This window comes from Macaca fascicularis, chromosome 2 (genome assembly GCF_037993035.2).
Source record: "Macaca fascicularis isolate 582-1 chromosome 2, T2T-MFA8v1.1".
Taxonomy (NCBI): domain Eukaryota; kingdom Metazoa; phylum Chordata; class Mammalia; order Primates; family Cercopithecidae; genus Macaca; species Macaca fascicularis.
The window spans coordinates 193,759,571-193,784,145 of NC_088376.1; the positions used below are offsets into that span (position 1 = coordinate 193,759,571).

The window sequence follows — 24,575 nt, forward strand, 5'->3', positions numbered from 1 at the left end:
CTTGGTGCCAAAAGATCTGGAAGATAGTTTCAGCTTTTCTGTTTAATAGAGTTGTGGAGACCTTAGACGGATTTTTAATCTAAAAGTCAGTTGCATTATTCCTCAATAAAAACATATATAAGCACCATTCAATAAACTTTCTGCAATAATGGCAGTGTTCTCTCTCTCTACTGTACCACCATAATCACTAGCCACATGCGATTCTTGAGGACTTGAAATGGCGCTAGTGTGACTGAGGGACTAAACTTTGAATTCCATTTAATTTTATTTAATTAATTATAAATTTAAATAGTCACAAGCAGCTATCAGAAACTGTATGGTTTAGGGCAAATGTAGATTGTATTTGATCACATTTATTGGGAAGTGTCTAAAAAATCAAGGGCAGTTGTGATCAATGCATTAGTGTTGAATGAAACTCTAAATCAAATATATGTCAGAGATAGGGGAGTCTCTTGAGACATATATCACCTAAATCAATCCTTAAAGGTATATAGAGGTCAGGATGATACCTGTCCTAAATTAAAAGTAAGCATAAACCTAATTACAAAGACTGATTTGAAGAGAAAAATAGAAGTCATGGTGTGGCAATATCAACCATAAGAAATTTTAAAAGGAAGAAGCGTTGTTTGATTTTCTCCAGGTAGAAGTATAAATAAATTATTAGATTCATAGAGAATTCAAGCCTTTAAAAAAGTGATCTGACCGAGAAGCCCCCTTCTCTGCAGGCTGAGTCCCTGTCAGAAACATGCAAAGCCAATCATATATCCTCCTTCAAATGTTGAAATTTGGGCCCACATTTCAAGAACTCCATCATCCCTACAAGAGGTTTTACTGAAAACATGTAGTTTTCTAATTCACATTATTATAAGGACAATAGTTGTAACAAAATTGACTTAGTTTCTATTTTCTAAAAATCAGCCAGTAGGTTTTTTATTCCATTGAAGCATAGTGTTATTCAAAGGAAGCTTAATAAACATAAATATATGTTGGTAGGTATGTTTTCTATACATAAGCATAAAGCCTGGTTTTCTCTTTTTAAATCACGTTTTAAAATTGATTTATTTTGCTGGCTGTCAATATCGATATGTTTGTTTTAAGTAGTAAAATGTTAACAATTCATATAATTTGAGTTCATCATGGATCTACTAAAAATTGTCCTTAAAAATAATGCTCTCTGATTCTCCCTATATGTTGCATAATGAAATCATAATATTCTCAACAGATACTTACTATCCAAATAACAGGCAATGCATGCACATACCATACACCTATTTGCATAATGAAATTAGTTTTTAAACTCTTGATCCAAGTACTTTACTTTATCCTAGAAAAAAGACATTAGCAGAATGACTCACAGCAATATGATTCTCCCACCTAAAAATGACAACAAACAGGAAAGATACAGTAAATTAAATAAGTAAAAATATTACCAATCTACTCATTTTTGTGTTCGCTGACTTTGTTTTAGAAATGATGCAAACTTTATAATATGCCACAATATTTCATCATATTGGGCATGTAAGGAAAAGTTAAAGAGAGACACATAAAACAGCCATAGTAATTTTATTAATTTTATCACTGAATGCCAGATATGGTTAAAACTTATTGGAATAAAAATGTCAGCATATTTAATACCATGAAATGAAAGACAAAGCTAAACATTCTTAAAAGGCAAAATATTTTTTAAAAATACACACACAAAACTTTGCAAAAGAAAATGTTTCTTATATTTAAAATTTTAAACGTGAACTGCTGAAATCCCTATCTAACTTCTGATTTTTTCCCCACAACATTAACAACCTTAAAATATACTATACTATTGTTTCTTTATTTTCCTTTCTTTCAGACTCCACCCATAGGTATGGGAGTTTTGTCCCTATTTACTTCACTATGGTATTCCCTGCTCCTAGAACAGAGCCCCTCACACATAGTAATGGGACAAGAATTATTTTTAAATTCAAAACAGAATTAGCATTCACACTGATTCTACCTATTATAGTTTCAGGGGAAAACTCTTCCCATATACAGACTTCTTAGGCTCTTATCAAGAGTACAGCTATTCATTCATACGCAGTTACTATCCATTTAAAATTTATAGTATTAAAGGCTGCTCAAAAGAGTAACGTACAATATTTTTATTTATGTTTATTTATAGATCATAGTAATGTATATATGCTATCATAGTCTCTGATATAAATTATTTTCCTCTGCAAATATCTAGAAAATAAGAAGATACAGATTTTTAAAAGATACAATGAACATTACATAATTATCTTAAAAATAATGACATTATTACCTGAGGATGGGCTTCTAATTTTATAGATAAAAAGAGTTTTAAGTTTGGGACAGTATAAAATATTAATTCAAATGCCAAATTTATTTTTATTCACTATAATTAGAGTTAAATTAAATAAACACTAAGATTGCATGTACCATCATTTTGATCTAGGATACATACATATATGTGTATACATATATAGGGAGTATATTTTTCAGTCATGAAATAATGTGTTTTCTTTATTTTTATGATGCCTGGCATGGTTTGACTCTGCGTTGCCAATCAAGCCTCATGTTGAATTATAATCCTCAATGTTGTTGGAGGGGCCTGGTGGGAGGTAATTGGATCATGGGGATGAACTTCCCCCTTGCTGTTCTCATGATAGTGAGTGAGTTCTCAGGAGATCTGGTTGTTTAAAAGTACGCAGCACTTCCCCTTTCACTGTCTCTTTGTCTCCTGCTCCACCATGTGAAGATGTGCCTGCTTCCCCTTCTCCTCCAGCCATGATTGTAAGTTTTCTGAGACCTCCCCAGTCATGCTTCTGTAAAGCCTGTGGAACTGTGAGTCAATTGAACCTCTTTTCTTCATAAATTACCCAGTCTTACAGCAATGTGATGACAGACTAAAACCATGCCTCAAAATCATTATGAAATAACTGAATTTCAAAAATAATAATAATTCACTGATTTTCTTCTCACTTTAAATAAAATAAATATTTTATCTCTACATATAACTACTTGTCATACACTCTTTTTTTTCTTATAACAAAATCAAATACCAAATTAATAACGAAAGGTAGGATGTATGTAAATAAACAGAACCCATGTGTGGAATTTATTCCAAATATCTACTTTTGAACCTCTCATAAATTTATTACAGTGCTCTAATCTAAAAATTTAAAGTTTTTAAAAATATTTTTGCTCACCAAGAAAAAGAAAAGTTTGAGAATGAGCATATTAGCCTTGGATTGATCATTTTACTTCAGCTACAGTATCTTTTTTGGGGAATTTCAACTTTTTGTTTGTTAAATGCTAAAATTTTCTCTACCCAATGCAATGTTACTTCACTCATTTTAAATCTCTTGTCTACAGTTACGAAATATTAGCAGACAGTAGACCTGCCACAAAACCACGAAATAAATTGTCTAAGTACGGCAACTGAAGAGTTCCCAAGAGTAGGCCAGGCATGGTGGGTTCAAACCTGCAATCCCAGCACTCTGGGAGGAGGCCAGGGCAGGTGGATGCCCTGAGCTCAGGATTTCCAGACCAGTGTGAGCCACGTGGCAAAATCCTGTCTCTACAAAAATTAGAAGAAACGAACCAGGTGTGGTGGTGCACACCTGTAGTCCCGTCCACCCAGGAGGCTGAGGTGCAAGGATCACCTGAGCCCAGGGGTCAAGGCTGCAGTGACAGTGATGGTGTCACTGCCTGGGCAACAGACTAAGACCCTGTCTCAAAAAAAAAAAAAAAAAAAAAAAAAAAAAAATCTAAGTTCACGAATGTCTCCTCTCTTTGCCAAAATTTGTTTTATTTTTACATTGTCGTATCTGCTATGGTTCGCTTGCATGAATTTTTTCTAAAAATATGCCATCTCATATATTAAGGCTGCCACTTCTTTATTAATATATTTTGGTTTATCATGTTCTCCTCCTAAATGATGTCCTGAGTTAGGTTACACTTGAGCAGCTTTGATAACAAAATAAAACCACAGTCATATTCCTCTACTTAACATGTGTCTAGGGAATTTGGACATTCTTAATAGGCTCCATGACTAAGATGGCCTTAATGTTTCCCTCTGCTGATTAAATTTTAGACAGGCTTCTTTCTGACTTTTGGCTCTGATCTCCTTAGAGCATTTTATTTAGAAGACATGTAATTGCAAATTCTCTGCCCCTTTGTGATACAAATGGCCCTAACTTACATTGATTCAACTTAGCAATTTTCGATTTTATTATGGCATGATATGTATTCAGTAGAAACTGTCTTGAAGTACCTGTGTAATGATTCTGTGTCTCAACTTCGGTATAGTGTTTAATAAATTACATGAGATATTCAACACTTTATTGTAATGTAAGCTTTATGTTGGATGATGTTGCTGAATTATAGGCTAATGTAATAATATAATTATTCTGAGCACATTTCAGGTAGGCTAAGCTATAAGGTTCCTTAGCTTAGGTATACTTGAATGCTCGAATACATTTGCCACTTGCAGTATTTTCTTTATTCGTTTTTGTTTGGTTGGTTGTTTTTTGAGACACAATGTCTAGCACTGTTAGCCAAGTTGGCGTGCAGTGGTGATCATAGCTCATTACAGCCTCCAATTCCTGGGCTCAAGGGATCCTCCTGCCTCAGCCTCACAAGTAGCTGGGACTACAGGCATACACCACTATGCCCAGCTAATTAAAAAAAAAAAAAATTGGTAGAGATGGAGTCTCACTATGTTGTCTCGCTGATCTTGAACTTTTGTCCTCAGACAATCCTCCTGCAATGGCCTCCCAGAATGCTGGGATTATAGTCAGGAGCTACTGCACCTCATCCACTGAGAATATTTTCAATTTATTTTGGGTTTACTGGAACTAACTCCAAGTCAAGGAATATCTGTATATGTAAATCTTTCTAAAAGCCTACTGACAATTTTACAATAGATAAACATCCTTCTTAAGGACTTGGAAGCCATTCTTTCAAATGCAATTATCAAGGAAGATTGTGCCCCTATCTTCCCAGACCCTATGGGAAAGTGGATCCCTAACTTAGAAGGACCCCATCAGCAAACACAGGTGACCTAATTACAGAGAAAAGCATTTGCAAACAGGAAATCACTCAGTGTGCTCAACACAGCTCATTGACCAACCTCCCCACCAATATCCCCCAGTACTTATATAGCTCATCCCAGCCCAACATTTGTTTCCACAGAGTCGAGTTCAAACATAGATATGGCTTCTGTCTCCTATTGCAATAGCCTTGAATAAAGTCTTTCTATTAAAATTTGTCTTGTGCAATTTTTGCTTTGAAACCAATTATACTTAACAGAATGTCCAAACAAATAATCATATGTAGCTTTGAGTAAACTTATAAGAATATTGAATATCTGTGGGATAAGATAAAGCATAGAGGGACAGATTTAAATATGTATATATGTATGCATATGTGCATACATATATATTGTTTAATTAAACAATTTGCCTTCTGATATCAATAAACTGCTGGAAATCTTTTAAAAGATTTATTTTTTCTTGTTTCAGTTATGTCCTTCCTAGGGAAAGAAAATCATCCACTTAAATAAATGTCTAAATACTTAAATTCCTTTCACTAATTACTTTGAAGACTTTGGTTTATCAAAATTTACCACATGTCTTCAGAAAACAATCACATCAATTTTGGGACCGTTAGAATCAGAGGAAAGCCCCTCTTAGAGGTCACTGTATTCAAACTTTCAAGATCCACAAAAGTAAGTGATATTGAACACAGCCTACGCCAAAAAAAGTTACAATAAAATTGTAAGTGTTTACACATAAATCTTATGACTACCATTTGAAATGAGGAAATCTCCAGAGACAAAAAAAACAGTAATTAGTAAGGAATGACCAGAAACTTTATTGCTTTGCCCTTTCAATCATAAGAGTATTACTTCTTGACTTAATTGTGATGTTACTATGAAGTTGTTGACAGAGAAATCAGGCTCAAAAATCCAATGTCATTTAACTAGAAACTTTTTATTTATATTTTTCTAGGAGGAAAAGAAAAAAGCATGAGAGGAAAAAAAGCATGGGAAAAAAAGTAGGAAAAAAGCATGGGAATCTTAGTTAAGTTTGATGGAACTAAGATAACATGACATATCGTGTATCTTTTTCGTGGAAAACGCCCTCATTAGGTAGGTAAACACATTTAAATATGTCGTATTATTGTGTCAAATGCAGTGTTAGATATCCATGAGGAGGACAGAGGTGAACACTTAGCTCGATCTGAGGTTTAATGGAAGCTTTTCTGAGAGGAATACTTTCCCAAAAGAGCTAAATTTTGAAGAGACAATGAATAAGAGCCAAATAATGGAAAAAGAGAATGTTTTTATGTGACTTTAAAGTATTTCCTTGAGGGTCTAGGTGATACTATCAGGGAAAAGGAATCAGGCAAGGATTGAGGAAAAGAGGTGAAAGTTTGTTTGAGGTGGCTGCAAAAACTCCAAGTGGGTATGTTTAGCTAAAAATAAATAAATAAACATGTATCTCTCTATATATATGTTTCACATATGAATATGAAAGTCAATAAAGATGCATGAATTAAACATGTAGATCTGGGAATCACCAAAGCCAATCATGGTTCATACATAAAACTCAAAAACAGACATGAAAGCAAAGAGAGAAAAAAAGAGTAATGGATTTGAGAGGGAACGGTGGGCAATCCTAATATTTAAGTGTAGGGAGAGTAAGAGCCCACAAATGAAAATTACATAAATAGTGTAACAGAATACCAGAGAGTAATGAGTTATAGACAGTTGTGCCTGGTGTATAGTATACAACAAAGAGGTCCAGTAAGTTGAGTGAATATTCTCACTGGATTTGGCAATATTGAGTCACTGATGAGCTTCACTTTTGATGTTTCATTAGAGTCTTGAGGACGAAAACGAAAACAAACTGCAATGTGTTGGTGAATCAATCAAAACTGAGAGATTAGTGATGGTAAGTATAATTAGGCTGTGCATGGTTAATAAAAGGCTTCTTATTTGAGGAGGAGCTTAGGAATGAAAGACAGTAGAAAATTCCTTATAAACAGGATGAGAGATGACTGAAAGAGTTAGAGGTCAAATATAAATGAAATAGAGGAGATATTGACAGAGTAATGTAGCTGTTGACAAAAAAAAAAAAAGGATGAGCTCAAATGTAAAAGTGAAAAGATTGGACTTGATTGGGGATGGAGAGAAGGGGCGCCTCATCTCCTGTGAATGGGATAAGATAGCGAAGATCAATTGGAGATAAATGAAAATATCAATATATTTGAGAGAGGGAAAAAGAAAACTAAATTTGTTCATGCCAAATAACTTTAATTATAGTTTAAAATTGTTAGAATGTAGAAATAATAAAAATATAATTGAGTAGGAGACTTAAGAAGACAGGTAAATGACTACTGTTGTTAGTGAAGTGTGAGAATTGTCCAAAGATAGGTAATATTACTGATGAATGAAGATAGGTATTATTACTGGTGAATGATATTGAATAGTATACAAAATATATCTAAATTATTTATTGATGTCTCTCTTGTCCTTTGCATAACTTAGGTCATCTATGGACATATTTGAGTTAGTATTTCATGATCACATTCTTTGTGTGCTGAGCGTGAGTACCTGTTGTCAGATCCAAGCCTCGCCATATTCTCTCATCTCTTTATCCTTTGCAGATCACTCTCCTCCTGCCTCTTAGTGACTGTCACTTACCTACCCTTCTCTGATGCTTTGTTTCCCTGGAGACATACAGGAATATGTGATAATTTCTTCTTAGGCTTTTCCTTTCCTGTTTTTTCCCACAGACAGCACGTAAATATTCTTTTAACTTTTCAGTTTCACTGCTAACTACTAATGAAAAACTGGCAGCATATAACCAAAGTTATACTTTGCTCACATCTAAAAATGACAGTGAGTGGTTTGTAATTACTGATGGCCAGGAAAGAATTAGGAATGGATGCCACCTAGCAATTCTCCCTCTGCCTTTATTACCCTGAGAGCAGAGCTCATCAAAAGAACACCTTCCTTCTGCTGTCTCATTTACTCGAAATTGAGGCCTGAAGACATAATCAAGGCAGAACAACAGGTGCCCCTTGTCTCAAGTGGACTATTTGCATTTCAAAGTATCTCTGGATTCTAGGTGATGACTTTTCCAAGGGGTTTAAGCTCCTTCATGGAAATATCACTTTTGGAATGTACTTCACAGTGTGTTTCACTAGAATTCCCTGTTTATTACAATGAAGATTTGTCAAGTGAATGTTACCAGCTGAGATTTCTGGAGATGCAGAGCAATGTATCTTTTTTTCTTTTCATTTTTTTTTAAATTATACTTTAAGGTCTGGGGAAAGAACATGCAGGTTTGTTACACAGGTGTACACATGCCACGGTGGCTTGCTGCACCCATCTACCTGTCATCTACATGAGGTATTTCTCCTAAGGCTATCTCTCCCCTAGTCCCCCACTCCCAAGAGGCCCCAGTGTGTGATTTTCCCCTCCATGTGTCCATATGTTCTCATTGTTCAACTCCCACTTATAAGTGAGAACATGCGGTGTTTGGTCTTCTGTTTCAGAGTTAGTTTGCTGAGAATGATGGTTTCCAGCTTCATCCACGTCCCTGCAAAAATCATGAACTCATTCTTTTTTTTTTAATGGTTGCATAGTATTCCATGGTGTGTATGTGCCACTTTTCTTTATCCATTCTATCATTAATGGGCATTTGGGTTGGTTCCAAGTCTTTGCTACTGTGAATAGTTCTGCAATAAATATACATGTGCATGTTTCTTTACAGTAGAATGATTTATAATCCTTTGGGTATGTGCCCAGTAGTGGGGCTGCTGAGTCAAATGGTATTTCTGGCTCTAGATCCTTGAGGAATCACCACACTGTCTTCCACAATGGTTGAACTAGTTTACACTCCCACCAACAGTGTAAAACCATTTATTTCTCCACATCCTCTCCAGCATCTGTTGTTTCCTGCCTTTTAATGATTGCCATTCTAACTGGCATGAGATGATATCTCATTGTGGTTTTGATTTTCATTTCTCTAATGACCAGTGATAATGAGCTTTTTTTCATTTGTTTGTTGATTGCATAAAGGTCTTCTTTTGAGAAGTGTCTATTCATATCCTTTGCCCATATTTTGATGGGATTGTTTGTTTTATTCTTGTAAATTTGTTTAAGTTCCTTGTAGATTCTGGATACTAGTTCTTTGTCAGATGTAAAGATTGCAAAACTTTTTTTCCCATTCTGTAGGTTGCCTGTTCACTCTGATGCTAGTTTCTTTTCAGAAAGTCTCAGGATACAAAATCAATGTGCAAAATTCACAAGCATTCATATACACCAATAATAGACAAACAGAGAGCCAAATCATGAGTGAACTCTCATTCACAATTGCTGCAAAGAGAATAAAATATCTAGGAATACAACTTACAAGGGATGTGAAGTACTTCTTCAAAGAGAACTACAAACCACTGCTCAAGAATATAAGAGAGGACACAAACAAATGGAGAAGCATTCCATGCTCATGGATAGGAAGAATCCATATTGTGAAAATGCCCACAGTGTCCAAAGTAATTTATAGATTCCATGCTATCCCCATCCAGCTAACATCAACTTTCTTCACAGAATTAGAAAAAAAAAAAAACTACTTTAAATTTCATATGGAACCAAAAAGGAGCCCGTATAGCCAAGACAATCCTAAGCAAAAAGAACAAAGCTGGAGGCATCACACTACCTGACTTCAAACTATACTACACGCCTACAGTAACGAAAACAGCATGGTACTGGTACCAAAACAGATATACAGAACAGTGGAAAAGAACAGAGGCTTCAGAAATAATGCTACCTCAGGCTCCTGGGTAGCTGGGACTATAGGTCCACATGCGCGCCCCAACGCCTGGATTTTTTTGTAGAGACAGGGTTTCACCATGTTGCCCAAGCTAGTCTTGAACTTCTGGGCTCAAGTGATCAGCCCACCTCTGCGTCCCAAAGGCTGGGATTACAGGCGTGAGCCACCATGCTTGGCCAATAGAACATTCCTAACTAGAACTATATACACACACACACACACACACACACACACACACATATATACACATGTATATACACACTAGAGCATAAGGAAATTCTTTTCATTTGTAAAAATAAATGGACAGGTCGGGCATGGTGGCTCAAGCCTGTTTCACAGTACTTTGGGAGACCAAGGTGGGTGGATCACCTGAGGTTTGGGAGTTCGAGACCAGCCTGACCAACATGGAGAAACCCTGTCTCTACTAAAAATACAAAATTAGCTGGGTGCAGTGGTGCATGCCTGTAATCCCAGCTACTCAGGAGGCTGAGGCAGGAGAATCCCTTGAACCCAGGAGGCAGAGGTTGCAGTGAGCAGAGATCATGCCATTGCACTCCAGCCTGGTCAACAAGAGCGAAACTTTGTCTCAAATAAATAAATAAACATAAATAAACGGACAACATTAAAATCAACGCTTTCATAAACTCATGGTGATATGGTTTGGCTGTGTCCTCACCCAAATCTCATCTTGAATTGTAGCTCCCACAATTCCCACATGTTGTGGGAGGGACCCACTGGGAGGTAACTGAATAATAAGGATGGGTCTTTCCCATGTTGTTCTCGTGATAGTGAGTAAGACTCACAAGACCTGATGGCTTTATAAAGGGGAGTTCCCCTGCACAAGCTCTCTCTTTGCCTGCTGCCACGTTAGTCATGCCTTTTGCTTTCTGTCATGATTGTGAGGCCTTCCCAGCTCTGTGCAACTGGAGTCCATTAACCCTCTTTCCCTTAAAAATTACCCAGTCTCGGGTACATCTTTACCAGCAGCGTGAAAACAGACTAATACACATGGTTAGGTTCAAGATACTCATTCTTAATGTATTCCAAATTCCAGAATAACATGATATTTTAATATATCAATTTTAATTAATATTTTATGTACTCTTATGGACATTTTTCATATATATCTCATATAACTACATCTAAAATGCTGAGAGAATTGACAGCTGAATAAGTTAATATCACAGTCCTTGAAGAATTTACGATTTATAGAGAAAAAAAGAAAAACCCTCTATGCAAGGCAAAATATTAAAAGTTTAAAATAAAGGGGTAGGATAGTACAGGGAAGAGTTCGAAGAGAAGTCACAGAAGAAACTGGCGATTTAGAGGAGCAAAGATTTAAAAAACAAATTTATTGCAGGAGGCGCGGGAAGCAAAGTTGAGAAGAAAACAGTTTATCGAATTGTGAAGGGCCTCATGAAAGCTTCGTTATAATAGGTCCGAATCAACTATCATTTCAGAAAATATAAATAGAACTCCTCCCCAAATATAAAAAATAAAATGCCCATTGACTCCACAGAAAGGAGGAAAGTAACCAGTGAAATAGATATCCGTTATAAATATTTAAAAGCTCCAATTTTATTCTAGACTTCCTTATAAAACACATGGCAAGTAAACTACTTAAGTCCAGAAAAAAATATTACTTCATAAAACACTCTAATCCCTATAACACCCTGTAAACTGTTTTTTAGTGATAAACAATTCATTAGTGATATTATGTTTATCATTTTACAACAACTGTAATGCTGTGTTATAATCTGATAAATATACTTCAGATAAATATATTTAAAAAATCAAAACACCCAGAGGCTTATAGTGACATTCTTATCTACAGCACCTACTCTTTTTTACACTAATCCATAATTGATGGCTCATGACATTGCTATTTTCAAGCCATTAGTTACACAATAACAATGTTAATTAGCTTTAATTAAGTCAGCCATATTCAAGCTTGTATTATTTTAACTTTCTTTGAGAGATAGATGATATTCTTTAGGGTTATTTTTATTTATATATATTTTACAGCATCCTTTACTATTTTCAAAAGACTGAGAATTACTTTTGACCATCATATTTAGAGGAAAAAAAATCATAAAATTTTCTCTTTTCTTTTTTTTTTTTTTTTGAGACTGAGTCTTGCTCTGTAGCCTAGGCTGGAGTGCAGTGGCACAATATTTGCTCACTGCAACCTCCACCTCCCGGGTTCAAGTGATCTTCCTGCCTCAGCCTTCTGAGTACCTAGGATTACAGGAATGTGCCACTATACCTGGCTATTTTCTATATTTTTAGTAGAGATGGGGTTTCAGCATGTTGGTCAGGTTGGTCTAGAAATCCTGACCTCAAGTGATCTGCCCACCTCAGATTCCCACATTGCTGGAATTACATGGGTGAGCCACTGCCCACAGCCTAAAATTTTCTTGTCTTTAGCTATTTGCTACTAAAAGTATTCATATTGCACCATACACCAGAAAAACGTCCCAAGGTAAGAACATTTTTGTGATGATGATTACTTTCTAGAAGTTTGATACCATCAAATGTGTTCAATTATTTCACTAACTTTGACTCATATAACAATATCAATTTTTTATTAGTGAATATATTAAAGCTAACTTACCTTTGATAACTCAGGAACTAGAAGCTTATTATTTTAATTGTCTTATTTTTTAAACAAGTGCTACACAGAAATCAGAAAGAATCTCTCCACGCAAGAGCAAGTAAATGTGCTTTTGTTTGTTTTTGGTTTGTTTGCTTGTTTGTTTTGAGATGGAGTCTCGCTTCCTTGCCCAGGCTGGAGTACAATAGAGGGATTTTGGCTCACTGAAACTTCTGCCTCCCGGTTTAAGAGATCCTCCTGCCTCAGCCTCCCCAGTAGCTGGAATTACAGGCATGTGCCACCATGCCCAGTTAATTTTTGTATTTTTAGTAGAGACTGGGTTTCACCATGTTGACCAGGTTGGTCTAGAACTCCTGACCTCAAATAATCCGCCCACCTCGGCCTCCCAAAGTGCTGGGGTTACAGGCGTGAGCCACTGCTCCTGGCCCATGCACATGTGCTTTTACAAAGTCAGTGGTTTTTCAATTCCGTGAGTCCTATTGCTGATGAAGATAAAATCATGAATGTGTTAGTGATGTTATTCAGTTATTAGGATCCTCTATGCTTCCACCCATACCACAGCTACTCTGTTCAAAGATGCATAGAAGAGGTACTAGATGAGATAAAGACTGTGATCCAATTCAGCACACACTTGTCATCACCATGAGCTCACACCTCTTTAACTGATGTGTCACTAGCGTTGTCTAATATGAAAAGAAAAGCATCATTAGCGTTGTCTAATATGATTGATTTTAGGAAGCACAGGATCATTGTCATGGACAGAAAATCTACCATTAAACATTCAAGCTGTATATTAATAACCTTTCACCTTGACATAATAAAATTCTGGGCTTGTTGTTATCCTAGATTTTTACCAATAAAATAATGAATTTCAGAAAGGTTCAATCACCTGTTCAAGGTCATACAAATGTTAAGGGCTCATATTGGGTCTTGAACCAAGACTAGTCCTCCTTCCAGAAGGGAAGAATAAGAAACTCAGAGGACAGACAGTGAGAAGCAGATAATATACTCACATCTATACTCTCATCTCATACTTGCTTTATAAATAATAGATACGCATTAAAAACATTAATGAACTTTCTACTTTTAATGTCCTGACATAATTCAGTTCTTAGAACAGTATTATTGAGGCAACAGTGATAATTCTAATTAGCAATTCATCTGCTGCTCTTAAGGGTCATTTTAAAATTCTGCTTATTAACTTATAGCATTTTCCTTCTCGGATTGACTGTCATTTCCAGGAATAAGTTAAGGTAGATCAGACCCGTTAGGGTGGCAAGAATTAGGACATCATTAAAAAGAGCATTCAAGTAGTTAAAAAAAGAGTAGAAATTTATAAGAAGTAAATTGGCTATTAAATCATCATTGGCCGTTCTTTCATTTGAAATTTTAAGCATTCCAGGTAGATATAAATGAAATAACATTTGAGCCTTCATTAAGAGTTTGCAGAATGAGAATAGTAAAAGGGCTTTGTGTAAAATGTTTCAGTGTGGTTTGCATTAGGCCCCATTATATGAATACTCTTTATATGAACATTTCTATACATGAACTAAGATCTAAATTTCCCTTAATCCTTTCCCTTTAACATAATAAATGGTTATAAGAAAAAAAAAAAGGTCATATAAAAAGTGCTGATTGCTTTTAAGTGCCTGGCAATATATTAACTGGCACAGAAATTATTATCCTGATTTCACATATCAGGAAACTAAGTCTTAGAAAGGTTAAAAAATTTGCCCAAGGTCACACAGTTAATAGGTGTGAGAGTAGATATTTAAACACCAACCTGTCTCACACCAGATCTGATGCTCACTGAACTATTTAAGCCAGTTAATGACAACAAGCACTATAGAGTTATGTCTGAATTCAACAATGAAAGAGCCAATATATCATACAGTAGACAGGTTATTTTCAGAACTACAGACTTCCAGAGCCACGTCTGGGCGTGTTAATTACTGTTCAGGTAACTTGCAGATTCAGACTTTATCTCTGAAGACAGTATGCAACCAAAACCTACTTTTTCTAATGCCCTGGGTAGGCCAGGGCAGGGTGACCAGAGAACCAACTACTTGTTGCTTAACTAAACCAAAACCCGTCCTCATTTACCCATACCTACTCTGAGGATGCCTATCTTCCTTGTCTGTCTCCACATGTGCTTTCAACACAATTCACACTTCTATCCTATCAATTCAGGTCGTAGGGGTTTTCTCTATGCCTATCCATTATTCACTTCCCTTCTCCCCAGTCCCCCATCCAGCCCCTAACACACACCTATCCCCACTGAGCTAAGCCTTGCAACTCTAATTGTAGAGGAACTGTAAGGAGAGAATTTTTCTGAGCGCTCAGTTCCAATGTCTTTGCTGATTCCACCACAGAGACTAATTATGGATCCTATACTGATGCTTTATGAGGTAAAAATAACAAGGTCGCACAAACACACCACTAAGTATTATCTATCAATATTAGGCTTAATTATTTAGCTTAGAAAGAATCTATGGTGGAGGGGAAATTACTCTGTGGGAGATTAAAGTTTATTTTCTTCTCTTGCCATCACACTGCTTACTTGCAGCTATTGAAACCTGAAGACACTTGAAAGAGCCTTATGATGAAAGTTACTATTTAACTCTATACTATCGTAAATTACAAAATTCAAAGTATACTTCTTCCTCTCCCTCCCTAAAGTCTTTTCCACAGTGGTATGTACTGGAACAAGACAGGCCTCATATTAAACCCCTGGTAAGTAGGGTTGCCTACAGCACCGTAAAATGAATGAATAAAAATAATAAGCAATAAACATTAAAATAAAATCGCTTTAATTACATTGAGAAGTATATAATGTAAAACATTTCAGTATATCAACTGAATATTCGATATTTGGATTAAATTACATTATTTTATTTTACCTTTGATTTTTGTTTAAATCGATGTTTTTGAGAGAATGATCTTATTATTTCAATTCTAAGAAAGTTAGTGTTATTTTGGTGGATCTTTATTCCGTACACTAACCTCTCTCTACACACTCACTAAAAATATATTGGTACCTACTAGATCTCAGGCATTTTATATACTTCATTTAATTCTAACAATTCCAATAGGGTGGTAATATTGACTTACATTCCATTAAATTGCCTGGGATCAGTTAGTCACAAGGCTGTTTTCAACCTGAATTTTCTTTATCTGTTATAAATTACTGGGCAGCAGAGCCAAACGTCTTGGCAACTTTAGCTCTGTATTCAGTAAAAAGAGAGATTGATTGGCATGCTGTCTGTAACAAAGTATTCACTTAGTAAAGAAATGAACAAACTCATAGCTGAATCTAGCAGATAAAGTAGACATCAATACAGTGGAAAACCAAGGAATACAATGAGCTGAAGAAGAAAATATTAAAACTGACTGCAACAAAAATTTTGTAAAAGTTTTATCTATAGGTAAATGTTTTATGAGCAACTAAATCCAGAAGTTTATATAATTTGTAAATTTGTTATAATTTATGTGTTATTACATTGTATATATGCAATGCATAAATACAAATACATATAAAAATATGATAAATGTACATATTGTACAGATATATAAAATTCTGTATTTTTTTCTGAGTGGTTTAATCATATTACATACATTTATTTTTTTCCTTTATAATTGTTGAAGAATATCTTATCTGCAAATCTGTAAAAGGGAACATATGTCTTCATGAAAGTCTAATGTTAATGTTGTTAATATTTGACATATACAGACTTTATAAGGAAGTCTAATATTACTGTTATTTTGTAGAATAATTCACTCTGAATCCTCAAGAGTAGAGCTAATATAATTTTGGAAGCAAAATTTTCAGAAATAAAGTATTTTATGTATAGTACTGGAGAATTTTTGTAATAATTCACATACTAAAATGTTTGCAAGGATGTAAGAATTATAGGTCAACTTCACACAGGGTGAAATCATACAGCAGTTACTTTTCCTCCTACTTTTTGGTAATTCAGCTACAGTACAGAGGACATAAAGAATTCTGAAAGGCTGGGGAATCTTTAACACTTTATGATTTTGATCATAAAGTTTACTTATACGTGTATGTTAACTTCACTTTATAGTTGAGTTAAATGCCAAAAAAAAATCAGTTTCTCCAGAATTTTCAAATAAGAGACAGTATCCTGTGATTTTATGCACAAATATACCAACTTTGTTTTCTACATGACACATACCAGACAGCATGTATAAAACTGGCCATTGGTTTCCAGTGGAATGCTCATGGGAGTGATACATGGATCTATGATATTTTAATATATTGTGAAATAAGAGGTATGTTATCATTCTATGCTGCAAGAGTTTCCAACAGCAACTCTTTTCGCACCTCGATCTATAACTTTGTAACTGTGTGGAAGGATAGGAAAGGAACGCTTTATAAATTGGTAAACATTGTTAATGACTTAGAAATTAATAGAAAACTTTGTATTTAGAAATCTCAAGCCAGCCCTTATTTTTTAGATAGGTGCTCTAATGGAATTTGTTTACCCTCGTATCTCATTTCAGTTCATTTCAGCCACCATTTGAAGTACAGAATACTACAACAAAATGAGCAACGATTATATGACTACTATTATTGCTATGTTTTAGAAATGTTAAGATAAAATTGAATGCTGACAGCATTTCTTTTAATTAATTTAATCTATCACCTCAAGTATTTATCCTTTGAGTTACAAATAATCCAATGTCTTTAAGTTATTTTAAAATATATACAATTAAGTTATTACTGACTATAGTCATTCTATTGTGCTATCGAATAGTAGGTCTTATTCATTCTTTTGGTACCCATCAAACATCTCCACCTCCTGCACAACCCTATACCATCCTTTCCAGCCTCATCTTTCTACACTCTAAGTCTGTGAGTCCAATTGATTTGATTTTTAGATCCCACTAATAAGTGAGAACATCTGATGTTTGTCTTTCTGTGCCTCGTTTACCTCACTTAACATAACGATCTCTAAATAACACTAATACATATTTTCATCAAAATGCTTAAAAGCTCTCATATAAATATAGATAATAGGCAGACTCATGTATTATAAAGATTACAAAACCTGGGGTATGCAGGTTTAAATTTGAACCATATAACCTCTTGATAAAGTAAAGCCAGCATTTTGAAATTTTAAAAAGTTAGTTTTAAAACAATTTAAAGTAAACTTCTGGACCATGTCATACAAATTTGAATATTATCTGATTTGGATTATATTCTCTCTCATGACAGATAATATAAGAAAGACCTCATAAATGCATATAAAATGTTTTTTCATTCTTATGTGATTTGAAATGTTAAGAAGGAAAGCAGATACTTTTAAGAATAGAGCTGTTCTAAGAATCAGAACTGATTTTATAAACTAGCCGGAGTGATCTGATGTCATAAAGAAGTTACCTATGTTACATTATTCATGTATTTTTAAAAAGTTGGTTACATAAAAAGGTAGATGGGAAAGACATACTGTTGCCCTGAATGATAAACAAAAGCTTCCAAAAACTATTTTAGATATTTATCAATGGAAGTCAAATGATCTCATTTGCTTTCTTTGTGAGCTTAAAACAGACGAACATTGGCTGATAGATTGTTTGGAAAACCATTTGAAAATAAGAAACGTTGAGATCCTTCCTTCTTCCTCGGCCTTCCTTTTTTGCCCTCCTGTTATGTCCTGTTGCAACTCTTTCTTCACCAAAATAATTAGATAAATAATTCACACTCATATCTCAGAGCAGATGAATGTAATTTTTCTGAAAAGTCATATGCTTGTATTCGCAAGCTTAACAAATAGAAGAGTCTTTGAATTTCCTTAAATATATCTTTATTTTGACAGTCCAACAGTGCCACCTACTTTAGTAAAGCATGACTCATTGATCTATGAAAAACCTTTTGTGGATTTGTACCCTTGCACTATAACATACGATTTTTAATCAATTATTTTTTATCCTGAGGATCCTTTCTTTTGTTTTCCCCTTCTCTTCATATTTTCAGTATTATACATGCTATAAAGAAAGGAAGGACAATCATAAAGGGCCTGGTAGATACCAGGTTAAGAAATGAAGGTGTTGTGTCTCTCTTTTGACTTTCCTCAAATCAAAGCTGGAGATATGAAGTGGGGAAAGTGGAAAGGAAGAGTGGAAATGATAGAAATAAAATCTGCACCCCACTGTTTGTCTCTTACTCTTTTTGCTTTCTCTCTCTGGAATCTTTTCCATATGAACAGACCTCCTACTCAATGGGATTAATTGGACCATTAGTCCCATTCAATTGTTATTTTTCTTTTCTTTGCAAAGTTATCCTTCCTAACTCTCTTTTCTCTCAGCAGCATAAGGGACACCCTGCTTGGGATGAAATTGTTGCACAACATTAAATATCCTCATCAATGAATACTTGTATTTTTCCAACTGTCTCCTAAATCAGACAGTAATTGTAGACAGCCGTTCACTTTTACTACAATGTTTAGGTAAATGGGGGATTGTCTTAAAGTAGATTTCTTTTCCTTTGACAAGTGTTTTGATACAGTTCAAGCCAAAGACTCAGCATCAAAAATTTCACAGCTATGAAAACTAGTATTTTATAAACAATTGTAAAATTTGAACCAAGGCTGTATGTAAACATAAATGTGCTATGTTAATTGATTATACATCGTGAACCAATATATTAAGTATTGTACATAAAGTCACTACTCTACTGTACTATAAATTTCACATATCTAAGGATAATATGCTTATCATTATAAATAATTAAGAATCTTTCTTCTTTTTTAGAAATTAAAAAGATTTGGAGCCTAATGGGATACCATCCTTTTCTCTTTACTTTTCCCTCATAACAAGAAGAGAAATTTTAAACGATGCTTTTGTTTCCATAGTAGCATTCCCAAGTTGGAATTATTCTTTCTATACCATCCCATTATGCCTCACTAAGCCATTTAAATGAGTTCATGGCTGAGAATTTAAAAACAGAACTCTTGAGTCTTTACTGTTTTTCCCCCTACCCTTCTATCTTTCAAAATTAGTCTCACTTTATGCCTGATGACGTCTTTCTCTCTTCTTCTCTCCTCTCTTTCTCCCTACTGCCTCCCTTTCTCTATGTATATGTATATGCATATTAATACTATCTTTATCATCCATTTTCACTTGCCATTTCTTTTGTTTGGAGAATAAATTTTATGGACACCCATAATTTTTATTATAAACCATAATAGATTATTTTCGTTAGCAAGAAAAATAATCTATGTCTGGAGTTCTGTATTCTGAGGATAGCTATGACAGTTGATGCTTATGAATGAGTTGTTTGCATACAACCATGAGAAATTTTTTAAGTAACTACATTGTAGCCACATCCCCCTCCTCCCACATCCTCCTTGAGTCATTGTCCAAAAACCTAGCACATTATTTCATCAAATGGAAAAATAATAAGTAACAAATAAACCTGTTAAAAACCACACAAAATAGCAACTGTCCAGATTAAAATATGCTGCATCTGGTGTAATAAGCTAAATAGTTCTCATACTTCTTATTTGGGGTTTTAGTTAACGACCTGGTTATGTCTTAATTAGCCTAATAAAAGACAAGCTTTAAAGAATTGTATTCTTGATCCCAGCATGATTTCTTCTGAGGATACATCCCAATCACTTTTTCCTTGTTTTATTTTAATACTCCTCAACTTAAAAACATATTTTTTTCTAATTCAAATAATTCCTGTAAAATTGTAAAGTTTACATCCCTTCTATTTCTTAATCTGCCATCTTATTTTTTATTTTTTTATTGCGGTTAAATATCCATAATATAAAGTTTAATGTTTTAACCATTTTTAGGTGTATGTTTCAGTGGCATTAAGTACATTCACATTGTTGTTCAACCATCACTACCAGCCATCTCCAGAACTCCTTTGTCATCTAAAACTGAAACTCTATCTCCTCCCCCAGCCTCTGGTATGTACTATTCAACATTCTCTCTTGGTGAATTTGAGTGTTCTAGGTACCTCATATAAGTGGAATCATGCATTTTTGTCTTTGTATGGCTTATTTCACTTAGTACAATATCTTCAAGATTTCTCCACACCGTAGAGTGTACCAGAAATTCATGCCTTTTAAGGCTAACATTACATTATATGCATATACCACGTTTTATCTATGCAACCATTTGTAGACATTTGGGTTGTTTCTAACAATTGGCTATTGTGAATAATGCTGCTAGAAACATGACTGTACAAATATCTGTTTGAGTGCCTGCTATAAATTATTCTGCATATATACCCAGAGATGGAAATGCTGGGTCATGTGGTAACTGTGTATTTAACTTTTAAAGAAATAGTCATACTGGCTGCCATGGTGGCTCATGCCTGTAATCCGGGCACTTTGGGAGACCAAGATGGGTGGATCATCTGAAGTCAGGGGTTCGAGACCAGCCTGGCCAATATCACAAAACCCTGTCTATACTAAACATACAAAAAATTAGCTAGGCATGGTGGCACAGGCCTGTTTTCCCAACTACTAGGGAAGCTGAGGCAGGAGAATGGCTTGAACCCGAGAGGCAGAGGTTGCAGTGAGCTGAGATCACGCCATTGCACTCCAGCCTGGGCAAAAAGAGCGAAATTCCATCAAAAAAAAAAAGAAGAAGAAGAAAGAAAGAAAAAAGAAGAAAGAAATATTCACACTGTTTTCCACAGAGGCTGCACTGTTTTGTAATCCTATCAGTTCTGTCTAAGGGACCTAATTTTTCTCATCCTCATCAACACTTGTTATTTTGTTTCATTTTGTTTTACAATAGCCATCCTAATGTTGCGAAGTGGCATATCATTGTGGCTTTGAATTGTATTTTCTTAATGATTGGTGATAAAGAACATCCCTTTATGTGCCACTTGTGTACTTCTGGCCAACTGTGTACTTTACTCATTCTTCTTTTTATTACCAAGACTTATGAAATATTCAAATATATTCTGTTCCCCTTTTTTGCAAAACTTTTTCAACTTTTCTAAGCCCTCCCTCACACACATTCTTATATGCCATAAATTTATTTGAGTATCAATATTATATTATCTTTTGTGCCAATGCCAATGAAAATTTTTAGTCGATGCCCTACCTTTGTAAAATGGGACAGTGATAGATGGTGTGGTGACACTGTATCTTCCTTGTGACAATCAGTTGTTATCTTACCTCTTTGGCTGCTTCTGTCTCCCTGTCCCAATTTTTCTTTTCCTCCCTCCTACTAATTGTATCCTATATGGATACTTCCAAATGATTCACCTACTGTCAGTTTTCTTCTAGATCTCATAATTCTCTTTCTTCGTAGAATTACCCAAACTCACTATTTAGACAACTAGTTGTTATGATGGGCCAGTGACTTTCTCCAGCTTTGGCAACTTACTTGTTGAATGCTGTATACAGATGCTTCTCTCTTCTGAACATTTTTGCCTCCCTTTACCCCTCCCTATTCTGTCTTGTTAACTCTTATGGGTTCATAAGCTGCCTAGAATTCACTGCCATCATATTTTCCCTGATCAGCCAAGGCTGATCCCCGTACTTGTTTTAATTAATATCCAAATACTAGGTTACTAATAAAAAATTATAAGTTCCTGTTTAGATGGATATATCTTATATGAGATCATTGATAGAGGGAGCTGTGTCTTATTAATCAGTATTTCCCCAGAGCATACCATGGTGCCTATCACATAATAGGCCACAATATTCATTTATGGTATAAGCGAGTAAGGAACCTGTGTCCAAATACTGTTCCTCCTTTAAAACTGTGTATTGGGATGTTCATTCTGGAATGGTTCACTAACACTTCAAACCAGGTGGATACTATGAATGGAAGAAAGTATTTTCTCTTCAAAATCTGTTCCTCCTTAGCTATTTGCCTTTTGTATTACTATTAGCTTTACTGCCCTGGAATTCTAAGGGAAAAATCTCCATCCCATTCACATTTACATATTAGAATTTGCTATGTCTTATCAGTGCAATCTTCATAATGTTCCCTCACTTTACCTCTGCTCTCCATTCCCTTGGCTTCCGTTTTCATTTCACTAGCTCATATGTATTTTGTCTGGATTAATTGAACAGCTTTCTAATTATTCTTCTACATCTCACTTTTTCTAAATCATCAAATTTATGTCTCTTATCGAAACAATTCTCTCCTGCTCAAAAATCATATGTGGTTCCCTATTTCTCCTCAAAAACAATCCGATTTCTTTAACATGTCATCCTAGCCCACTACCTTCCTCCTCCACACGATGTGGTCAAAACTGTTCTTGCCCAATCTGAATTTCCACCAAACTAATTCAAGTACTCTTTGAAGTACTCACGTTCTGGAATATTGTTACGTATGTGCTTTTGTTTACATTCGAATGGGACGCCTCCCCGCATGCCAGATGTCCAAAGTACCCGCCTTTCTGAGTAAAAATCAAATATATTTGTCTTCTATGAAAATTTCATCTATGATCTACTTTTTATCTTTTTTGGAGGTCTCTATATGTTACAATATATCATGAAAAGGCAATGTGATATTACAAAACAACTAGATACTAGCAACATAGAATAGCATTCTCTGCATAGCAATAGAAGGCTGACAGCATAAGATAGTATTTAACTAGTAGGTTGATCCATAAAGCTATATTCTCACTCAGAAGTCAGCATAATATATGGAATGCTGATTTTGTAAAAAAATAAAACAAATAAATACATAAATAAACTCTTATGTAGCCTGTTCTGCTTCATTGTGATATAAAGTTTAATCTGCCTCAGAGCTCCAACCCTATGATTGTTATCCAACAATCATAACAACCATTGTTATGCCATGTCTTTTATCTAGGGTCCCCTCTTTACCTGCTTTACCTCCATCCAACTGCAAGCTAGCATTAAATGCATTTTCTTCTGAACTCCCATGAAGTTATTCTGTGCCTCCCTTATGACATTTAGCAATTTGCAGTGTAAGTTTTTCTTATTTGCGAACATGTCATTTTCTTATACATAGTATTTTAAGTTTCTTATGGACAGAATCCTAGGGTCATTTATCTTGTGCTCCCTCACAATAAACTACATAGGAAACTATCATACTGAATTACATTTTTTTGTTGAAGCTCATTGATTATTTCTTACACAGGTGAGTGAGTGGATAAATAAAACTTTATTTATGGTTACACTAATTTTTCTCTTTATATGTACAGAAAAAATATAAATACTTTTTGAAGTTTCCCTGAATCTTTTCTTACAAACTGCCAGGAAACCATCAATCAAGTCATCTGAAACCTCTGATCTGTTGGTTACTGTTTCTCCCTACGTTAAAACACAGACATTCCTAGTCAGCGGATAATTAAGAATTATTCATTACAAATATATTCTTCCATGAACTCACACAGGCTTATTCATTGTAATTGCTTTTTATTTATCCTGAGCATTTCCAAGGTAGCCTTTCTCATTTAAAGTTCTGTTTCCTTGGGAATTTACGACTGTCCACTGTTGCCCAGCAATAGAATGTGCATAGCCTGTATGCTATATTTATAGCTATTCAAAAATGTGTCTTAGGTTACCTTATCATTGACTCACAAGGCCTATGAACAAAGTCTTGATTACTTTGTGGAAATCTTTATGAGTGCCCTTTCCTTCCTTCCATATTTTTTTAAGTAAAATATAATACTATGGGAGATACAGGGAATGGCTGTCAAAATTAGGCAGCAACCCGAAGTTCTAGATAGTTTATCCTATTCTATAAACTGAAATATGGAATTCATTCATTCACCCAAATGCCAGGACAAAAATTGCTACAACATTAACTCCTAAGACAATTCTAGTTTATGAGGTTTAGGTGCTTTTCCTAAGTCAGTGTGAGAAATCAGCATGTTTTATCACAATTTAACTTTTTCTCAAATCTTCAATATTATAGGTCTTGCTTTTTTCTCTAGAGAGAGGGCTTCTTTGAGATCAGGAAAGAGCCTTGGTCCCTATGGTTTCCCCATTATATGCTAGAAAAGAAATTCCAAGATCAGCTAGAGGTTGAAAAGGAGGTACCCCTTGATTTTAGTTGTGATTATGTACACTGAATATCAAAATCCTTCTCTATAGTCTCTGTGCTTGTAACTGAAGTAAACTATCAAATGTTTTAACTATGTGAATGCTTCA

The 24,575-nt window shown here is 34.9% G+C and overlaps 1 protein-coding gene and 1 long non-coding RNA gene across 6 annotated transcripts in view; one reads left to right on the forward strand and one right to left on the reverse strand.

Annotated features, from left to right (window-relative positions):
- The window catches only part of CADM2 (cell adhesion molecule 2), a 1,082,757-nt gene that overhangs the window by 914,421 nt on the left and 143,761 nt on the right, over nucleotides 1-24,575 (reverse strand). The window lies entirely within an intron of this gene.
- LOC141409744 (uncharacterized) lies at nucleotides 9-21,535 on the forward strand. Its single transcript, XR_012431767.1, has 2 exons — nucleotides 9-6,148; nucleotides 6,882-21,535. It is a non-coding gene; the product is annotated as an uncharacterized lncRNA (long non-coding RNA).